The sequence below is a fragment of the Neopsephotus bourkii genome, unplaced genomic scaffold (genome assembly GCF_033783945.1).
Source record: "Neopsephotus bourkii isolate Nb327-2 ecotype Australia unplaced genomic scaffold, CSIRO-AGI_Nbou_v1 NB_809, whole genome shotgun sequence".
Lineage (NCBI taxonomy): Eukaryota > Metazoa > Chordata > Aves > Psittaciformes > Psittacidae > Neopsephotus > Neopsephotus bourkii.
The window spans coordinates 287,509-303,909 of record NW_026901305.1 but is presented as its reverse complement, the minus strand read 5'-3'; the positions used below and the strand labels follow the sequence as shown (position 1 = coordinate 303,909).

Sequence of the window (16,401 nt, the reverse complement as noted above, 5' to 3'; positions counted from 1 at the left end):
ATATGTAAATACCTGACTGCAGATTCATTTAAAAATGGATATATAGGCCACATGGCGACTCAGGCAGTTAAAGAACAGTACAATTATGAACAAAATCCACTTTTTCTTCTGCTGCATTTTGCTTAAAGACTAGCAGGTGGCAGTGCATCCTTAGGAATGAGCTATGCAAAAGTAGCCACTGAAATTGCTCTTTATCATTTGCTGTATGGGGGGTTGGTCTCCTTTTCTTTTTCCTCTTTTACTTAACTTTTCTTCCTTTTCATATTTTTATTTTTCTTCCTAAGCGCAAATATTTTTTCATGTTCCTGCATTCACTTATGAAAAACAATTAAATAAAAAAGAAGCATTTCACATCCAGACTCTGTGTGCTCGGGTATAACGACATTTTTGGTTTATTTCTAAAGATGCTCTCTCCTCACAGGCATTTGAAAAAGTTAACCTGCAAGGTCAGTAAGAAAAACACTGAAATGAATCAAGCTGTTTTGGGCAAAACCTGAAAGGAGAAGGCAATCTGAACAATCTCACTGATGCAAAGGATATCAGCCAGTTAGCTCAGTCTGCCATGGAAATATGCATTGCTGGACTTTGATAAAAGACTAAAAACTTCTCTGGTTTCTGAAGGAAGCCTGGATGAGATTGAATAACATGGGAGAGGAGAAAAACAACCCCAATACCATTAATGTGTTGATTCACCTCAGGCAGAGAGCGCAGTCTCTATTTCAGGTGACAGCAGGCAGCCTCTCAGGGAGGATGACCGAGTATCCTGGCAGCATCTCCTGAAGCAAAGACCAGTTCCGTGCACTGTGCCCTCCAAAGAACCTTTCTGGCTTTGTTCTCGCGCCCCAGTGCTGGGTGGTGGGATAAGGAATAGCCTGTGACGCTGTCAGCTCAAAGGAACATTACAGGTAGGGGTATAGGGAGAGGGCATTCCTGCTACTCTCAGTCTAGCCCAGGAATCTGGGGGAAAGCTGAGGACTGAGCGCCTTCTGACACCTCCCAACTTACAATACTGCAGTGATACCCAAAAAGCTCCTTACAGAGGTTTAAGTCACCTTGCTCCTCACCTTCACTAATCTGGCTATAGTGCAGGAAGCAAGAGCTCACATGCTGGGCCAGTGATCAGCTGGTTCTCTGCGGAGAGAGAAAACGAGGGTGATTTTGCCCAAACAGGACCATGCTGGAAGAAAGCAAGGAACAAACAGGAGAAGAAACAGCACACAACTACATGGCAAGAGCAGAAGTGTGCCCAGATGGAGAAACGAGACCAGGACAGAAGCCCACGCAGCCCTGGAGAAAAAGTTGCCCCCTCCACCACTGGATGCTGAGCCCACAGACAGACAGCCTGTTACAGTAGCTGTGGCTACTTGAGACAGCAGCATGGCAGGGAGGAAGAAGGCAGGACAAGCATGTCTCCTCTACTGCAGGCAGCCTCTTCCCATCTCTCATATGTACAGCCTCTTGCTGATTCACATGGGTGACTCTTGCCCCCACCATCACAGGAACAAAAGAGAAGCCCAGAGGAGCTGTGGCTGACCTATTCTTGGCAGTGTTCAATGCCAGGTTAGATGGGGCTTTGAGCAACCTGGTCTAGCACCTCAACTCCCCACACTGCTCCACAGTCCTCCCTAGCTCTTTTCTCACCACAGAGCCCGCAGGCAGCACAGCCTACTGCACTGCTCCCAGCCCAACCTGCCAGCACATCTTCAGCCTCCTCCAGCTGCAAAAATTACTTTGGCAATTTATTTGTTTATTAGAATTATTAGCTCATTGCTGTCGCCTCTCGATTATGGCTGTGAAAGACCTTTAGCCTTCAGCTTCTCCATCTTTGCACTGTGATGCAGGCTCACACTTCAGAGATTTAAGTTATGAACCATTATTTTATTCCCTGTTCTTCATTATGGTCCCAATCCAAAAATAAATTGAGGCTTTCTGATGGCTGCAGTGTCTTCTGAACCAGACCCACAGCCACAGCACAGCAGCATCTGGCACACTGCTCTGTGGTTTGAACGAGCTGGTTTCCAAAGAGGGCTCAGAAGAAAATGGCCAATAATATTTGAGGGCAAGGGCAGTGTTACTGAAGAGATAAGCAGTGGGATTTTCAAAAGCACCATACTGTAGAAAGCAACAGCTCCCTGAAGTGGTTTGTGTATGCCTTGCAAGGAGATTTAAATGTGGATAGCTAAAAATATGTCCAGGTAAGTACAGGGGGAGAACTGTAATGAAATTTAGGACTAAACAGCAAGGAAAAATCCCCAGACCACTGCTTAGCTTCTGGAATACCCTCCAACAGAAATGAATGCCAAGCTATCAACTGTTACATTTAAATGTATATTTGGCAAAGCACAGATAAATACTCTTTTGGGAACAACTGTACAGTGACAAGGCTGTGGATGCTCTTGCAAAGACTTTACAGAGCTAGACTTTGTGATTTGTAGGATACTAAATCAGAAAAATTATAACATTTCCCTCCTATGAGATAAAAAACAAAGGAGCCATGCCAGATGACTGTACCCTATTTGCAAATACCTGAAAGCAAATTATGCTGTTATCCTCGTCTATACTCCCAAGGAGCCATAGCGTCTTTTAAGCTCCTTCATGTACAGTGGAGGCAGCCATCCGTGACAAATTTTTCTTTTCCTAGAATATACTGTATTCCTCAGTGGCAGAGAAGTGAATGGAGCTGCCACTTGCAAAACACAAATGTTTACACCCAGACAGCAATTCCATCTGGTCTGGATGATAACGTTAAAAATGAAATGCTAGTAAGTACTGTAAATGGCCATGTAATCACATCCCATCATTTGCCAATTATTGGGAGGAGAGGGGAAGAGCCGAAAGCCAGCTGCAGAGTAGAAGATGACATACTACTTTAAATGAGCAAATGCAGGTAGTGTGCAATGCGCAGCCCTGACAGCAGCATTTTATAGCAGGAATTCAATTTTCTAAGCAACATCTGATTTCACCTTTTATGATCATGTCAGTAGTAATAATAATTTGCTCTGACACTAGCATTTTCTCGGAAGGATGGCCAAGGGATTTATAAAGCCGAAGTTGGAATTTCAAAGGAGCTAGAGAGCACACCTACTTCAGCAGCTGCACAGTGCTCAGGGCAGCTTTGGCTACCACACAGCACCATACACTGGAAACTGTTTAAATGCTTTATTGTATGATTGTGCCCAAGTGCGAAGTCCTTAAACAGAGTTTATTTGCTCTACCCCTGTGCCTAAATGGCTTCTGGGCTGTCGCTCCTTCTACCATCTCAAGGGGCAAGCTTAGCCAGCTCTCAGTGGCTGTAAGGACTTCCCTTCAGTAGTGGCTTAGTCTTCAGTGTCAGGGGACTTTGGTAAAGCTTTTTCCAAACACTGAAGATTAAACCAATTCAGGCTGTGAACTGCTCTGCACATGAAACCTTCTTAAACCAACTCGACTGTGGCCACAGAAGACCCACCTCATGGGACAGAGTATGAACCACACACTGAACTACGTGGAACTACTGTTGACCCCACTACAGATGGGGGCAAACAAAACCCAAAGTCCACATCTGACCTCTTTTCCAAATCAAGCATTCTCCCAAAGAGCCACACAAGGCCCTGAATCCCTTCTGCTAGCACCACTCAGTTGCCACAAAAGCTGTTCATCAATTCTCACGGCCAAAGGTCAGAATTCCACTTGGTCTGGGACAGTTTCCCAGAGAGTGTTTTGGGGGGGCACTGGCAAAGGAAATTGTTGGGCTACTGAGACAAGAAAAATAGAACCGAGATTCACCAAACTAACTATTAAATGAATATATCTTACCGTATCTGTTACAGCATGAGGGCTTCAATAGAACAGAAGGAACCCTGTCTCAGACCTAGGGTTTACCTATGTGAAGACACTTCTTCCCAAAGCCAGCACAGTTTGTTCAAAGCGATTGGTAGAACAGAGAGGAAAAGCCTTCCGTGCCAGTGCAAGATTCTGTGGTTCCACAACAGCAGCAGGCACGCATTTTGCACCAAAAAGGCAGACACAGGCGCTGCGTTGCCAACCTGTTATTCTTGCTTGTGCAGCAAAATAACTGTCTTTTTATCCTAAGGGAAACTGGGTCAGGCACTTTAAGGCTGTGATGCCTTCTTCAAGCCATGAAAAGCCACATCAGATATCAGAATGCATACAATTTGAACATCATACCTGACATTCATTCTTTCAGCCTTTGAGCCCTTAGGGATCACATTTTCAAAATTCTCTGCACCACTAAAAAAAAAAGATCAGAAACCTTCTAAACAAAGCCTGAGAATTTCACCTAATCATACAACTCCAGAAAATGAGACTTTTCCTTTTTCCCCTCTTTTTCTTTTTTACAGTAGCAAGTATCAACGGATGCATAATGACACAGAGCTAGCAAATGTGTCCATAGGTAAAGACTAGGAGTAAACAGGTAGCCTCACGTTCAGAGCTGCACTAGAAGACAGAAAGTGAAGTAGGAATTACACCATCCCAAGAACTATGCTAATTTTATAGACTTACACTATTTCACAAATTAAAGGCCTTCAGATAATCAAGATAAGATTTTTATCTGATAAACTAGGACGAGGTAACAAAACTACAATACTATCACTTTTACTTCTCAGGCTGAACTAAACTATAGCACTTCTGAGTGGACTTTGCTAGTCAGGACCCTGAATTTTCTACTCCTCTTCCTTTATGGGTATTGATCATAAGCAGTGGCCAGAAGAAGACTGCAGTAAACATGCATACTAAACAAATACAACTACTGCATAGGAGAAAATGACTTGACATTGATGGTAATTACCAGGCAATTTCCATGCTTATATTTGGTCTGAATCAAAACCATGAAACATTTTCTTGTTCCTACTGTGGCAGATGAAGCATGAGAGACAAAGCAAGTCAAGAGCTTTGCCTCTGACTCGGTGTAAAAAGCCACAAAAGTTCTACAGTTCACAGTGCAAAATACATTATATTTTATCCAACTGCAGCTTTGGGGAATAAGGTGGCCAAGATCCTAAAAACAACACATAAACTACAAATCATGTCAGAGGAGTCCACCTCCCCACCAGCACTCACTGAGACACTGGTACACACTGCTCCCAAAGCCTCCCCTTTTTAGCAGTCGTGTGATCAAATCTGCAGCACTTGTAGTCTGGATGAATAAGGAAAGGGTGAGCAGCCCTGTGGAAACACAGCCTTAATGCTGAGATTGGTTTTGATCTTCACCACCTCCATGAGCTCAACAAAGCTGGGGGAGGAAGATTTAAAATTCACCTGGTAAGAAGTGGGCAAAAATAAGATAGAAATGCCACAGGTTGTTCAGAAAAACCGGTAAGAAACGGGCAACAATAAGATAGAAGTGGCCAGAAAATGTTTAGAAATAGCCAAAAAAGACTTAAAATGGGTTAGCAATGGACAAAAAATTGGTTAGAAGTAGCCAAAAAAGGCTTAAAACTGGTAAGAAATGGGCAAATATGAAACATAAATGGCCATGAATTGTTTAGAAATATCCAAAATAACTTTAAAAAGGGTTATAAATGGGCAAAAAAGAGTTAGAAATGGCCAAAAATGGGTTAAACCAAGTTAGGAAAAGGCAAAAATGGGTTAGAAATAGCGAGAAATTGGTAAGAACTGGACAAAAGTGGTTTGGAAACAGCCAAAATAGCCTAAAAACAGTTAGAATTTGGCAAAAAAGGGTTTCGGAAATGGCAAAAATGGCGTAAAAAGAATAATAATTGGGCCAAAAAGGGTTAGAAATAGCCCAAGCCAGTTTAGAAATAGCTAAGAAAAGCTTAAAACAGGCTAGAAATGGCCAGAAATTGCTCAGAAATAGCCAAAAAAAGGCTTAAAACTGGTGAGAAATGAACAAAAATGGTTTGGAAATGGTTAAAATGGCTTAAAAAGAGTAAAAATGGCTCACAGATGTCCAAAAATGCCATAAAATGGGTTAGAATTAGACAAAATGACGCTAGAAATGGCCAAAGAAAGGTTAAGAAATGGGCAAAAAAGGTCTAAAACTGGTTAGAAATGGCCCAAAATGGCTTAAACCAGGTTAGAAGTTGCTAAAAATGGGTTAAAAATAGAAACAGTTCAGAAGTAGCAAAAAATTGTTTAAACTGGGTTACAAGTTGGAGAAATGGGTTAAAAAAAGCCAAAATAACTTCAAATGGCTTAAAGAAGGGGGTAGAAATGGCCAAATACGGCTTAAAATGTAAATTATACTTGTCGGATGGGCTGTAAACCTTGGAGCCGTCAACCAATGGGGAAACAAGGCAGGGAACTTGTGCATGGGATAGGAAATAGGAACCCAAGTTCTGCCTTGGCTGCGTGTGCCTGCTTGCCAGGACACCCGTTTTTGCACTAGCATTCAATAAAGGGCTGCTGCACCGCTGCGCCTGACCGAGGCCTGCCTGCACCTAGCGACCGTTTCTCACCGTTCGGCTTCCCAGACACCAACACCCAAGACCCATTCCCTCAGCGGGATGCTCACCCGAGACTGCAGCTTCTCGCCTTCTGGGCCTGCTCAGGGAGGGGCAGTTTCTGCCGGACCTGGAGACTGCTGCTTCTCTCTGCCCTGCTCCTGGCTGGCACCTTCCGCACGGCCGTCTGGGCTTGCTTCCTCCCCCATCTCTGCCAGCCATTCTTCTTCTTCCTGCTCATCGCAGGCAAACACAACGGTATCAGTCACAACGACAGAAATCCCACGCAAGTGTTTCACACAAGAGACAACCCCCTGCAAAACCCCGTACGTACGAGACGCCGCTCTGCGCCCGCCCAAGGCCTCCCCGCTCGCCCCGGACTCCCGGTGGCTCGGATCTCACCTGCTGCCGCCGCCGGGACCCGGACCCTGCCCGCCGCCATGCTGCTCCCGGGCGCTGCACATGCGTCACCGAAACGGCGCCGGAGGGACCGGAGCCGGCGCGAGCACCGGGCTGGGGCCTCGAGCACCGGGCGGGCCCGCCCGCACTCCGAACTGCAGCCGCAGCCGCCGCCGCCATTGCCCACCGGAAGCCAGCAGCCACCACGTGACACCGGCCACTTCAGTACCCGGGCTGCAGTACCGAACTGTGGACACAGGATGGCAGCAGCGAGAGCGCCGGGCGCCGCACCGGCCCCCCCCCTTTCGCCGCTGCACCGAGTTTTGTGCGTGTCATGGAAAGGTCTTCCTGGGGGAATCGGCCCCAAATCCCGCTGTCACCCCCTTCCTTCAGAGGACCCCCTCAATCCTCTACTGCCCTGCTCCTCCGCGGATTCATCGCATGTAAATACAAATGCGTAAAGAGAACGAAAAGCACAAGAGCAGAATGCGATTATAAACTGCTACAAAGCAAACACAAAGGGATAAAAGTGAACCAGCCTGAAAGAATCTCCAGCAAAAGTTCCCTTAGCAACTTAGCCCCAGCCCCAGTATTGCAGAGCCTCTTTCTCAATATGCAAACCCAACAGCGCTTCTCTCGCAGACATCACCTGCACACACCGAGCTCCTGCCCTCGCTTGGCCGGGCCGCCTAAAGCTCCGTGTCTCTGGTGCCCGCTCTCCGGCATCCAGGGCTGGGGATGTGCTCCTGGAGAAAGCACGCTGGGGTTTGCTCTCTCTTGGGCGGGAGGGAGGGAGGTGGGGGGGGAGTGTGGGAGGGGAGTGGGGAGCTCTATGCAGTGCTATCCTATTTGGACCGGTAAGTTTCTCGTTCTGGAGAGCAAAGTGTCTGAAGATGTCCTCTACCAAGGGCAGTGAAAAAAGCCAGGAGGTAAAGGGTGGCCGGACTGCTGTGTGGGTGGAACTGCTCATGAGATGCCCAGCTGCAGGTGATGGGCAACAACCACCAGGCAGGCTGCTCCCTTCCCCAAGCTACTGACATTTAAAACGCGACTCTTGCTTCCACCTCCTTGTCACTGCTCTGCTTTGGGTCTCCCAGCAGGGAAGATTTCATCTAAAAAGCAACCTCAAAACTCTGCTTCCAGGAAAGAAAACATCCAGAGCCCAATAACAAAAACAGCAAACCTGACCAATAAGGAACCTTAGGAAACCTAAACCCCTCCTGTAAACATAACACCTTCGGAAAGAAAACGTGACAGAGACACCCGTTAATGCTGGGATCGGGCACCAGAGACGCCGTGCGCAAGACGGAGCTTTAGGCGGCCAAGCGAGGGTTTGCAGAACCGGAAAAACCGCTCCAAGGAGCGCTCCCCGGAGGATGGAAACCGGGCGGGGAGCAGCTGTTTCGGAGCCCGTTGCCTCTGCAGCACCGGAAAGGCGAGCGTGTGCTGCCCCCAGGCGTCCCCACGTCGGTACTGCAGGTGGTCCAGCCGCTCGCTGCTGCCCTCTTGTGTCGAAATCCCGGTACTGACGGGTGGGGGCCCGGCTGCGGCTCTGTCGAAAACAGCACCGAACAGCCCGGGCGGTGATGGGGCGGGAGCGGCCGTGATGTGGGGAAAGCGGATGGGGGCCGCGTTCCGGTGCTACTGTGTGTCCAAACCGCGCCACTGCACGGTGGAAAGCAGAGGAATGGCGCCGGGAGAAGCTCGGTGCTGCAATCACGGGACTAATATTCAGTACTGCCCGGGCTGCAGGAAAGAGACTGCACTGATGAAACTGAGCCAATCAGATAGGCGGAAGAGCGGGGCTATGAGTAATTGACGGGCTTCTCAGCCAATGGCAGGAGAGGGGGCGGTATCAAAAGAGACCGGATGAGGGGGCGGTGCTTCGAGTGATTGACGGGCTTCTCAGCCAATGGTGGACGCGGGGCGGTATCAAAAGAGACCGGATGAGGGGGCGGTGCTTGGAGTGATTGACGAGCACCTCAGCCAATGGCGGACGCAGGGGGCGGTGTCAAAGGAGACCGGAAGAGGGGCGGTGTTTGGAGTGATTGATGGGCATGTCAGCCAATGGCAAGAGAGTGGGGCGGTGTCAAAAGAGACCTGGAGAGGGGCGGTGCTTGGAGTGATTGACGGGCGCCTCAGCCAATGGCGGACGCGGGGGCGGTGTCAAAAGAGACCGGAAGAGGGGCGGTGCTTGAAATGATTGACGGTCTTCTCAGCCAATGGCGGGAGAGGTGGGCGGTGTCAAAAGAGCGCGGAGGAGGTGTTGCTTAGCGTGATTGATGGTCATCTCAACTAATGGCGGCCGCGGGTTGCCTACAAGCTGCTTCCGGTGCTGCTGCAGCTCCGCCGCCTGCAATAACAGGTTTCGGCCAGACGATGGCAGCAACGAGCCGTGCTCTGCGCCACACCATTTCCCCCCCCCATAACTACAGCACCTGCACTACCCACGTCTAGACACGTGGTGGCAGCACACGGTCACTTTTCGGTACGCAGGAAGCAAAGGGCTGAGAGCAGCGGCCGCTCCCAGCCAGTTTACATCCCCCGGGGACACCAACTGCCGACTGGGGACGTGAAGACTTTGCAATACCGGGACTGGGCTAAGTTGCTAAGGGAACTTTTATTGGAGATTCTTTCAGGCTTGTTCACTTTTATCCCTCTGGGTTTGCTTAGCAGCAGTTTATAATCACATTCTGCTCTTGTGCTCTTTATTCTCTTTACGCATTTGTATTTATTTGCTTTTTCATTCATGTTTTTTTCAGCTGTCCTTGCTTTTTAGTAACTTTTTTTTTAAGCACCCTATATCTAAAATGAGATAAGAAATAGACAAAAATGGGTTAGAAAAAGAAAAAAATAATGGTTTAAAACACATTACAAATGGTCAGAAATGGAATAGAAATGGCCCCAAATGGATTAAAACAGGTAAGAAGTGGGAAAAAATAGGTTAGAAATGGGCAAAAATGGCTTAAAACGGGTTAGAAGTGGGCAAATACAGGACAGAAACGGCCATAAATTGTTCAGAAACAGCAAAAAAAGATCCTTAAATGGGTTAGAAATGGGAAAGATGGGTTAGAAATAGCCAGAAATGGCAGAAACTGGTAAGAAATGGGTAAAAATGGAATAGAAATGCCCATAAATTGTTTAGAAATAGACCAAAATTGCTTAAAATATATTTGAATTGTGGAAAATGGATTAGAAACACAAAAATATGGCTTAAAACGGGTAAGAAATGGGCTATAATGTGTTTGAAGGGGCAAAAAAATTGTTAGAAATGAAGAAAAATGGTTTAGAAATAGACAAAATGGCTTAAAAAAGGTTAGAATTACACATAAAAGGGTTACAAATGGCTAAAAATGACATCAATCCGGTTAGAAGTGGCCAAAAATAGGTTAGAAATGGTCAAAAATGGATTAAAACTGTTTACAAATAGGCAAAAATGGGTTAAAGAAAGAATAAAGTTGCTTAAACTGAGTTAGAAATGGGCCAAAAAGAGGTGGAAATAAAAAAAATGTCTTTAAACGTGTTACAAGTGGCCACAATTGGGTTAGAAACGGCAAAAAGATTTTAGAAATAGCAAATAAAAGCTTAAAACAGTTTAGAAGTGGGCATAAATGCGTTAGAAATAGCTAAAAAAAAGGGTTAAAATGGGTTAGAATTTGGCAAAAAATGGGTTGAAAATGGCTAAAACCAGTTTAGAAATAAAAAATATATTTAAAAAAACACATTTAAATGGGCTAGAAATGGGAAAATTGTGTTTAAAAAAAAAAAGCCAAAATGGATTAGAAATGGTCAAAAATTGGTTAGAAGTGGCAAAAAATGGCATAAAATGGGTTAGAAGTGGGAAAAAAAGGTTCAAAATGAGTTAGAAATGGCCAAAAAATGGCTTAAACTGGTAAGAAATGGGCACAAACAGGATAGAAATGGCCACAAATGGCTCCTTCGCTCCTTCTTTCCCTCCTTCCTTTTTCCCCTCCCCGTTCCCCATCTGCCGGGGGGTACCTACTGAGCCATCACCAGACATCTGCAGTAAAAGCCCTTGAAGGTCCTTTTCTTTCCCCGCCCCTCCATGGAGCTATGGACAGTGCTACCAAAGACCCTCAGATCCAAGCCCCCTTGTCTACCGAGGACCATTTACAGGCAATGGTAAGGTAAGCCTGAAAGTATCTACTCCATCTTTGTGTGTTCTGGGCATGCTCCTTGGCATACAGATGCCAGTGAGAAAACACTCCAAAACCAAACTCCTTTCACATCTGTTTTGAGAGAGCAGTGAGCACAGTGCGTAAACACAGAGTCCTGACGGGCTGGAAGCAAGGCCAAGGCTCTGAAACAAGGTGCGCAGGAGAGGGGAACAGTTCTGATGGGGTCAAACTATGCCAGGCTTCCAGGCACGCACCCCAGAACTGTTCTTCCTGGTGCTGCAGTGGCTGACCCCAACAGGGACATGTGCACCCTGCCCAGTCAATGTCTGAATCGCACGTCACTTCCCATCTGGTTCCTCTCGGTAAGAACCTTGAACACGGACTTCCTTCTGGCACAGCCCTCACTGTGGTTCACAACAAATACAGTATTTACTGATGGAGGTGATGAGTGAGAGACTTGGCAACGACGGCCTGAAGAGAGGTGAACTGCGGCTGACAGCTTAAATCAATAAAAACCTTCCTTCAGTAAAAAACCACAGCGCGCCGACTACGAATGTTGTCCTGTTGCGCTGGCATGTTTACAAAGATAGATACGTTAAAAGGACATGGATGCTATAAATACATATAAAATACATTTGTTATTACAAATTACATATTGTGCTGTTCTATATTACCCGTTTAATAGATAAATGCACAGTGAATTCTGTACATGCACACACTCATAAATGAAACATAAGAACCCTTGGCCAAAGTTGGGTGGAAGGAAGGGAAGAAAGATAAATTCATTCACGCTGGAATACACGGCTGCAGTCACTCAATGAAGTTGTACTAAAAAGAACCCAAAACCTCAAGGAGGAAGGATATTCAACTTCTCATTGATCTCCTGTTACTCACTTTCTAAACAAAAACTGATCAACCGTGTCAATACCACATTAATTTGCTGCTACTGTGCTACAAAAAAGCTGTGACTGCCCAGTTCTGGAGAAGAAGCACTCCTGGACTTTATGTTGCATTAAGAGTAATGACTGAGAGAGCTGGAGCCCTCCTGGAAGAGGGAACAGTGGGACTTATGGATGCACGTTCAACAGTGCAAGTAGAGTGTGCCTGTGCAAGGCAAGTGGACCACTTGTTATGAAGACTGCTTTTTGTCAGGCAAGATCTTTGCTATCAGATGTAAGAACCATAATAGCAGACACATCAGAAGAAAATACTAAACGTTATGCAACTTCTTTGTCTCTAGAAAATAATGAAATATTATCTAGAAAATAATGAAATATTTTCTAGACTATGATATTTTCTATAGTCCATTATCAAAAAGAACTGCGTTCCTCATCTCAGGGAAATGCTCTGATTTCAGGTGTATTTTGTGGAAAAAAAACCATGAAGGATATGGTCTTTCAGTAGTGACTATAATTCAGGCTAAGTATTAAGAAATGAAAAACAAGTGGAAAGCAGTGTTTTCTAATGCTATGGGGAAAACCAGAGTCACCTTGTGGAAAGCAGTGTTTTCTAATGCTATGGGGAAAACCAGAGTCACCTCGCAGTCATGAAACTTAGAGCAATGACCTGTGCAATACGAGTTTGGCTCATCTCAGTCAGATGTGAATCAAGTAGCTACTCACATTATAAAAATGGTTTTTTTCATAGACTCACAGAATGTTTTGGCTTGGAAGGGATGTTAAAGATCATCTAATTCCAACCCCTTCCCACAGGCAGGGACAATTTCATCCAAGTTCTTCAAACTACCCCAAAACCAGTATCTCACGGCACAGTTAAAACACACAAGTATTAGTAACACATTACAGATCTGCAGTTGTAACTCTGAGAGAGATACTAACTCAGGAGAAATCTGTCAGCAGAAAAACACTGTCAGATGCCTATTAACTGAAATACTGTCCTATATGATGTTTACTGAGTTAAAGCCATAGTGGGATCTATTACAATAGTTCTTTTCCTCTGTATGTCCTTTACAGAGTGTGTAAGCAATTTTCTCAGGACTGGGGTTCCATGGAAGCATCCACTCAGAAGTTAGGATTCATGCAATGGGGAAGCAGTTGTCCCATTGCCCCCGAAGGCTCCACTCCCCATCTCCTGCTCCTTCCTTTATGAATGCCCTTTGGACAGTGGCTTCCTCACATTTTTTCCCCATTAGAAAACTAAATGGGCAAAGAAAGAAGCAGCAAAGAGCTGTTACCAAACACTAGCTTCTGGTTTGCTTCCTGCAGAGCCTCGAGCTTCCTGACAGTGACAAGGGCATAAAGGGTGCCTAATACTTACTTTTAAAAGGCAGAAGATGAGGGGAAAAAAACAAACTGTCTTCACAGTTCTGTTTCATAAAGCACTTAGGTTTTTCAGAGGAAACATCGATATGACATCTTTCCTTCCTGAGCAGCTATTTCCGTGCAGAAGTGCTCTGTTGAGATCAAGGGATTCATTTAACTCTCCCAACTCAGAATTTAAACCAGAGACAAGCAAAGCAAGGCATGCAGCAGGTATCCCAGGGAAGGTGTGCTTACAGCTGCCTGCCTCCCAGACCTCTCAGTCTCCTCTACTGGCACTGGGTAAACATCAGAAATAAAACCCCGAAAGTCCTTTCCAACATAAACCATTCTATAATTCTATGAAATCCCCCCCCCCCCCCGACCAACCTCCCCCACCAACCCTTGCAGACCCAGAATCAGGGGTTTTGGAATATTTTTGGGCCAACACAGCAGCTCCAGCTCCACAAGCACAGCCCATCATGGAAAGGTCATTTGGGGGAATCAGCCCCAAATCAAGCTGTTACCCTCCTTTGTTTGGAGTGCCCCCATCCTCTATTAACCTGATCCCCTGCCAAAACATCGGCCCCCACAGTGACACTGGGGTGCCCCAAATGACACCAACCATCACCAGACTCCCCCACATCACCCTTTTTATTCCACCACCCAAAAAACACCTGCAAAAAATGAAAAAAAAACAAATGCCCCAAGGAGCAGCTCGTTACTTCATTACTTTCATAACTGCCGTTTACACAGGTACATGCACCCCTAAGAAAAGGGGGGGCTCTGCTTGAAAGAGACAATGGGGACAGGACCCCCAGCCCCTGTCTCACAGGCGATGGAGGACGGTGCCATGGCTCTTGTTCAGGCTCTGCTCTGCGATGTTCCCCATCCATTCCATTGCTGGGATGGGCACCTCAGTGCACAATGTCCCCAGTCCCTGTGGGCTGGGGGGTATCTGTTGAGCATCACAAAATGCCTGCAACAAGTCACCTGAAAAACAGAAATCCCAAATGATGTTTCAGCATGTTAAAAAAGGAAAAAGCACAGAAGAACATACACAAATACAATCAAAGGGAGATGATATAACAATTGGTGAGGGTAGAGATCCCCACATGGTTTTACTTGGCAGGAGGAGTGGGAAGGAAGGAGATCAAATCTCCAGCGCTGCAATCCATCAGGCTGCCAAAAAGGACTGGCAGATTTGCCGATGCTTTTGGCTGTCCCAAAGCACGCAGAGAGGAGCAGGTTTTTAAGCTGTCTCAACTGTTAAAACTGAAAAGCACAAAATCAGTGACGCCATCAACTTCTGGGAGTTGCGCTGTGCTTGTGTCTTTGGAAGGAAATGGACTTTCTTTCTTTGTAGAAGGTGAAAGTCCTCTTGCTGATGAGTTTACTACCTACAACAGCAAGAAGGGATGCGAGGTACAGCAGAACGGATGTGAGGTAGAGCAGAAGGGATCTGAAGATCCCCTCTGATGGAGAGTTTTACAAATGCAATTTCTTTGAGGAAGTTTTCTCTTCCAGAAACCTCTTTCCAACGGAAGTAAAAATTCACACATCGCAGGGTAAGGGAAAAAGACACCACTGAAGCAACAACTCACCAAAAACACACCCAGAGTCACCGTCCCTGCTTACAAGGCTGCCAATGCCTCTCCAGAAAGCCTGGAAAACACACAGAAGCAATACCAATTTATCCCCTTGGGTGCATGGCTCCTCTGCAACCTGTGTTGCTTCTAGTACAGACACTAGTGCCTTAGAGCAAGGTTCGCAAGTACTACTGCAAGCTCTTTTAAAAACGTATGTACTGAGAAAGCAGAAAACTTTGATTGTAGATGACGCCAACTGCTTTGTCCCTATCCTGTAGCTCCAGCAAATTGGTCAGGCAGGATTTTCCCTTAGTGAAGCCGTGTTCGCTGTCACCAACCACCTTGTTGTTTTTAATGTGCCTTAGCATGCTTTCCAGGAGAATCTGCTCCATAATCCTGCAAGGCACAGAGGTGAGACTGACTGCTCTGTACTTTCCGAATGAGAGAAACAATGTGCCAGCAGCTGGAGTCCAGCACAGACCATAAGGACCAGCTGGTACCCACAGCAGGAGCAAGCAAGGGGTGTCTGCCAGTGTGTGGTCACTAGCCAATGCACAGCCCGCTCAGCCCAAGCCTAGCTCGAGTGGGTTGTGAGCCTGGCACTTGTGTGTGAACAGCGAGCACTGAAGGAGCTGTCACAGACCAGGACACTTGTTTGCACAGGTCTGTGTCTCTGTGTGGGGAGAAGGCAGGGAGAGCAAGACTCCAGTGCCAGGTACTGGGTGGACAGACCGCACTGCTGCCTGAAGGATCCACAGTAAGAGGCGAGTATCAGTATCCAGAGTGGGACTGTGAGCCTCAGGCTTGTGTGCCCAGGTGCCAGCAGCTGGGGACACCTGGGGACCAGCTACTGGCTAAACTGTGTCCCAGGCCAGCAGCCAGTGACTTGACATCATGTGTGCGAAGCACAGGGTGCTGGCCACCCAAGCTATGAGACAGACTGAGTGTCTAAGCCCAGCTGCTGGAGGGACTCACCATCTATATATGCTAACAGGCCTTCATCCTGATCAGCCATAAATGGGAACAGGATGAGGCCACAAGTGCTATTTGTATTTTTATGAGCGCTGAATGTTGTGGCTTGCCAAATGTTCCCCAGCCCCATCACTAGCTAGACCCAGAGGCATGGAGTTGCAGCAGCTTGCATGATGGATTTTGCTTGCTGCTTCTATTAACCCTCTTGTATTTCACATGCAAATTCTTAAACCATGAGTGGCATGTAAAGCCTTTCCACCAAAGCACTGCATTAACCACTAGCTTTCTTCTCCTGCAGGCATTCAGCCCACCAGTTCTGGGCAGACAGACCTCATTCTTTTACATGACTACCTTTTAGTAGGTAATGTGAATTTTCAGCCTGCTCCCACCATAACCACCTTAACGCTACGGTGATGCAGGGGTTAAATGTGACTCAGAATATTAGTGTCTGCACGTTGCTGGCTCCACGCAGAACACAGCTGACCTGCTTACAAGAACCAGGGTTTTCTTAGTACTCTAACTTAGCCCTACAAAGAATCTTTTCCTCTTCTTTCATCTGCCTTTAGTTCCCACAGGCCTCCATTATGAAGGTTTCAATCAAATGCTGTTGACATATACTTGAATTCAAATATTTGTGCTA

General features: G+C 46.3%; 1 long non-coding RNA gene across 1 annotated transcript; it reads right to left on the bottom strand.

Annotated features, from left to right (window-relative positions):
- Positions 1-14,253: 14,253 nt before the first annotated feature.
- Positions 14,254-15,028, bottom strand: LOC133213419 (uncharacterized). The gene is made up of 2 exons (XR_009725814.1): positions 14,805-15,028; positions 14,254-14,600 (listed from the first exon to the last, which is right to left on the bottom strand). It is a non-coding gene; the product is annotated as an uncharacterized LOC133213419 (long non-coding RNA).
- Between the last annotated feature and the right edge of the window lie 1,373 nt (positions 15,029-16,401).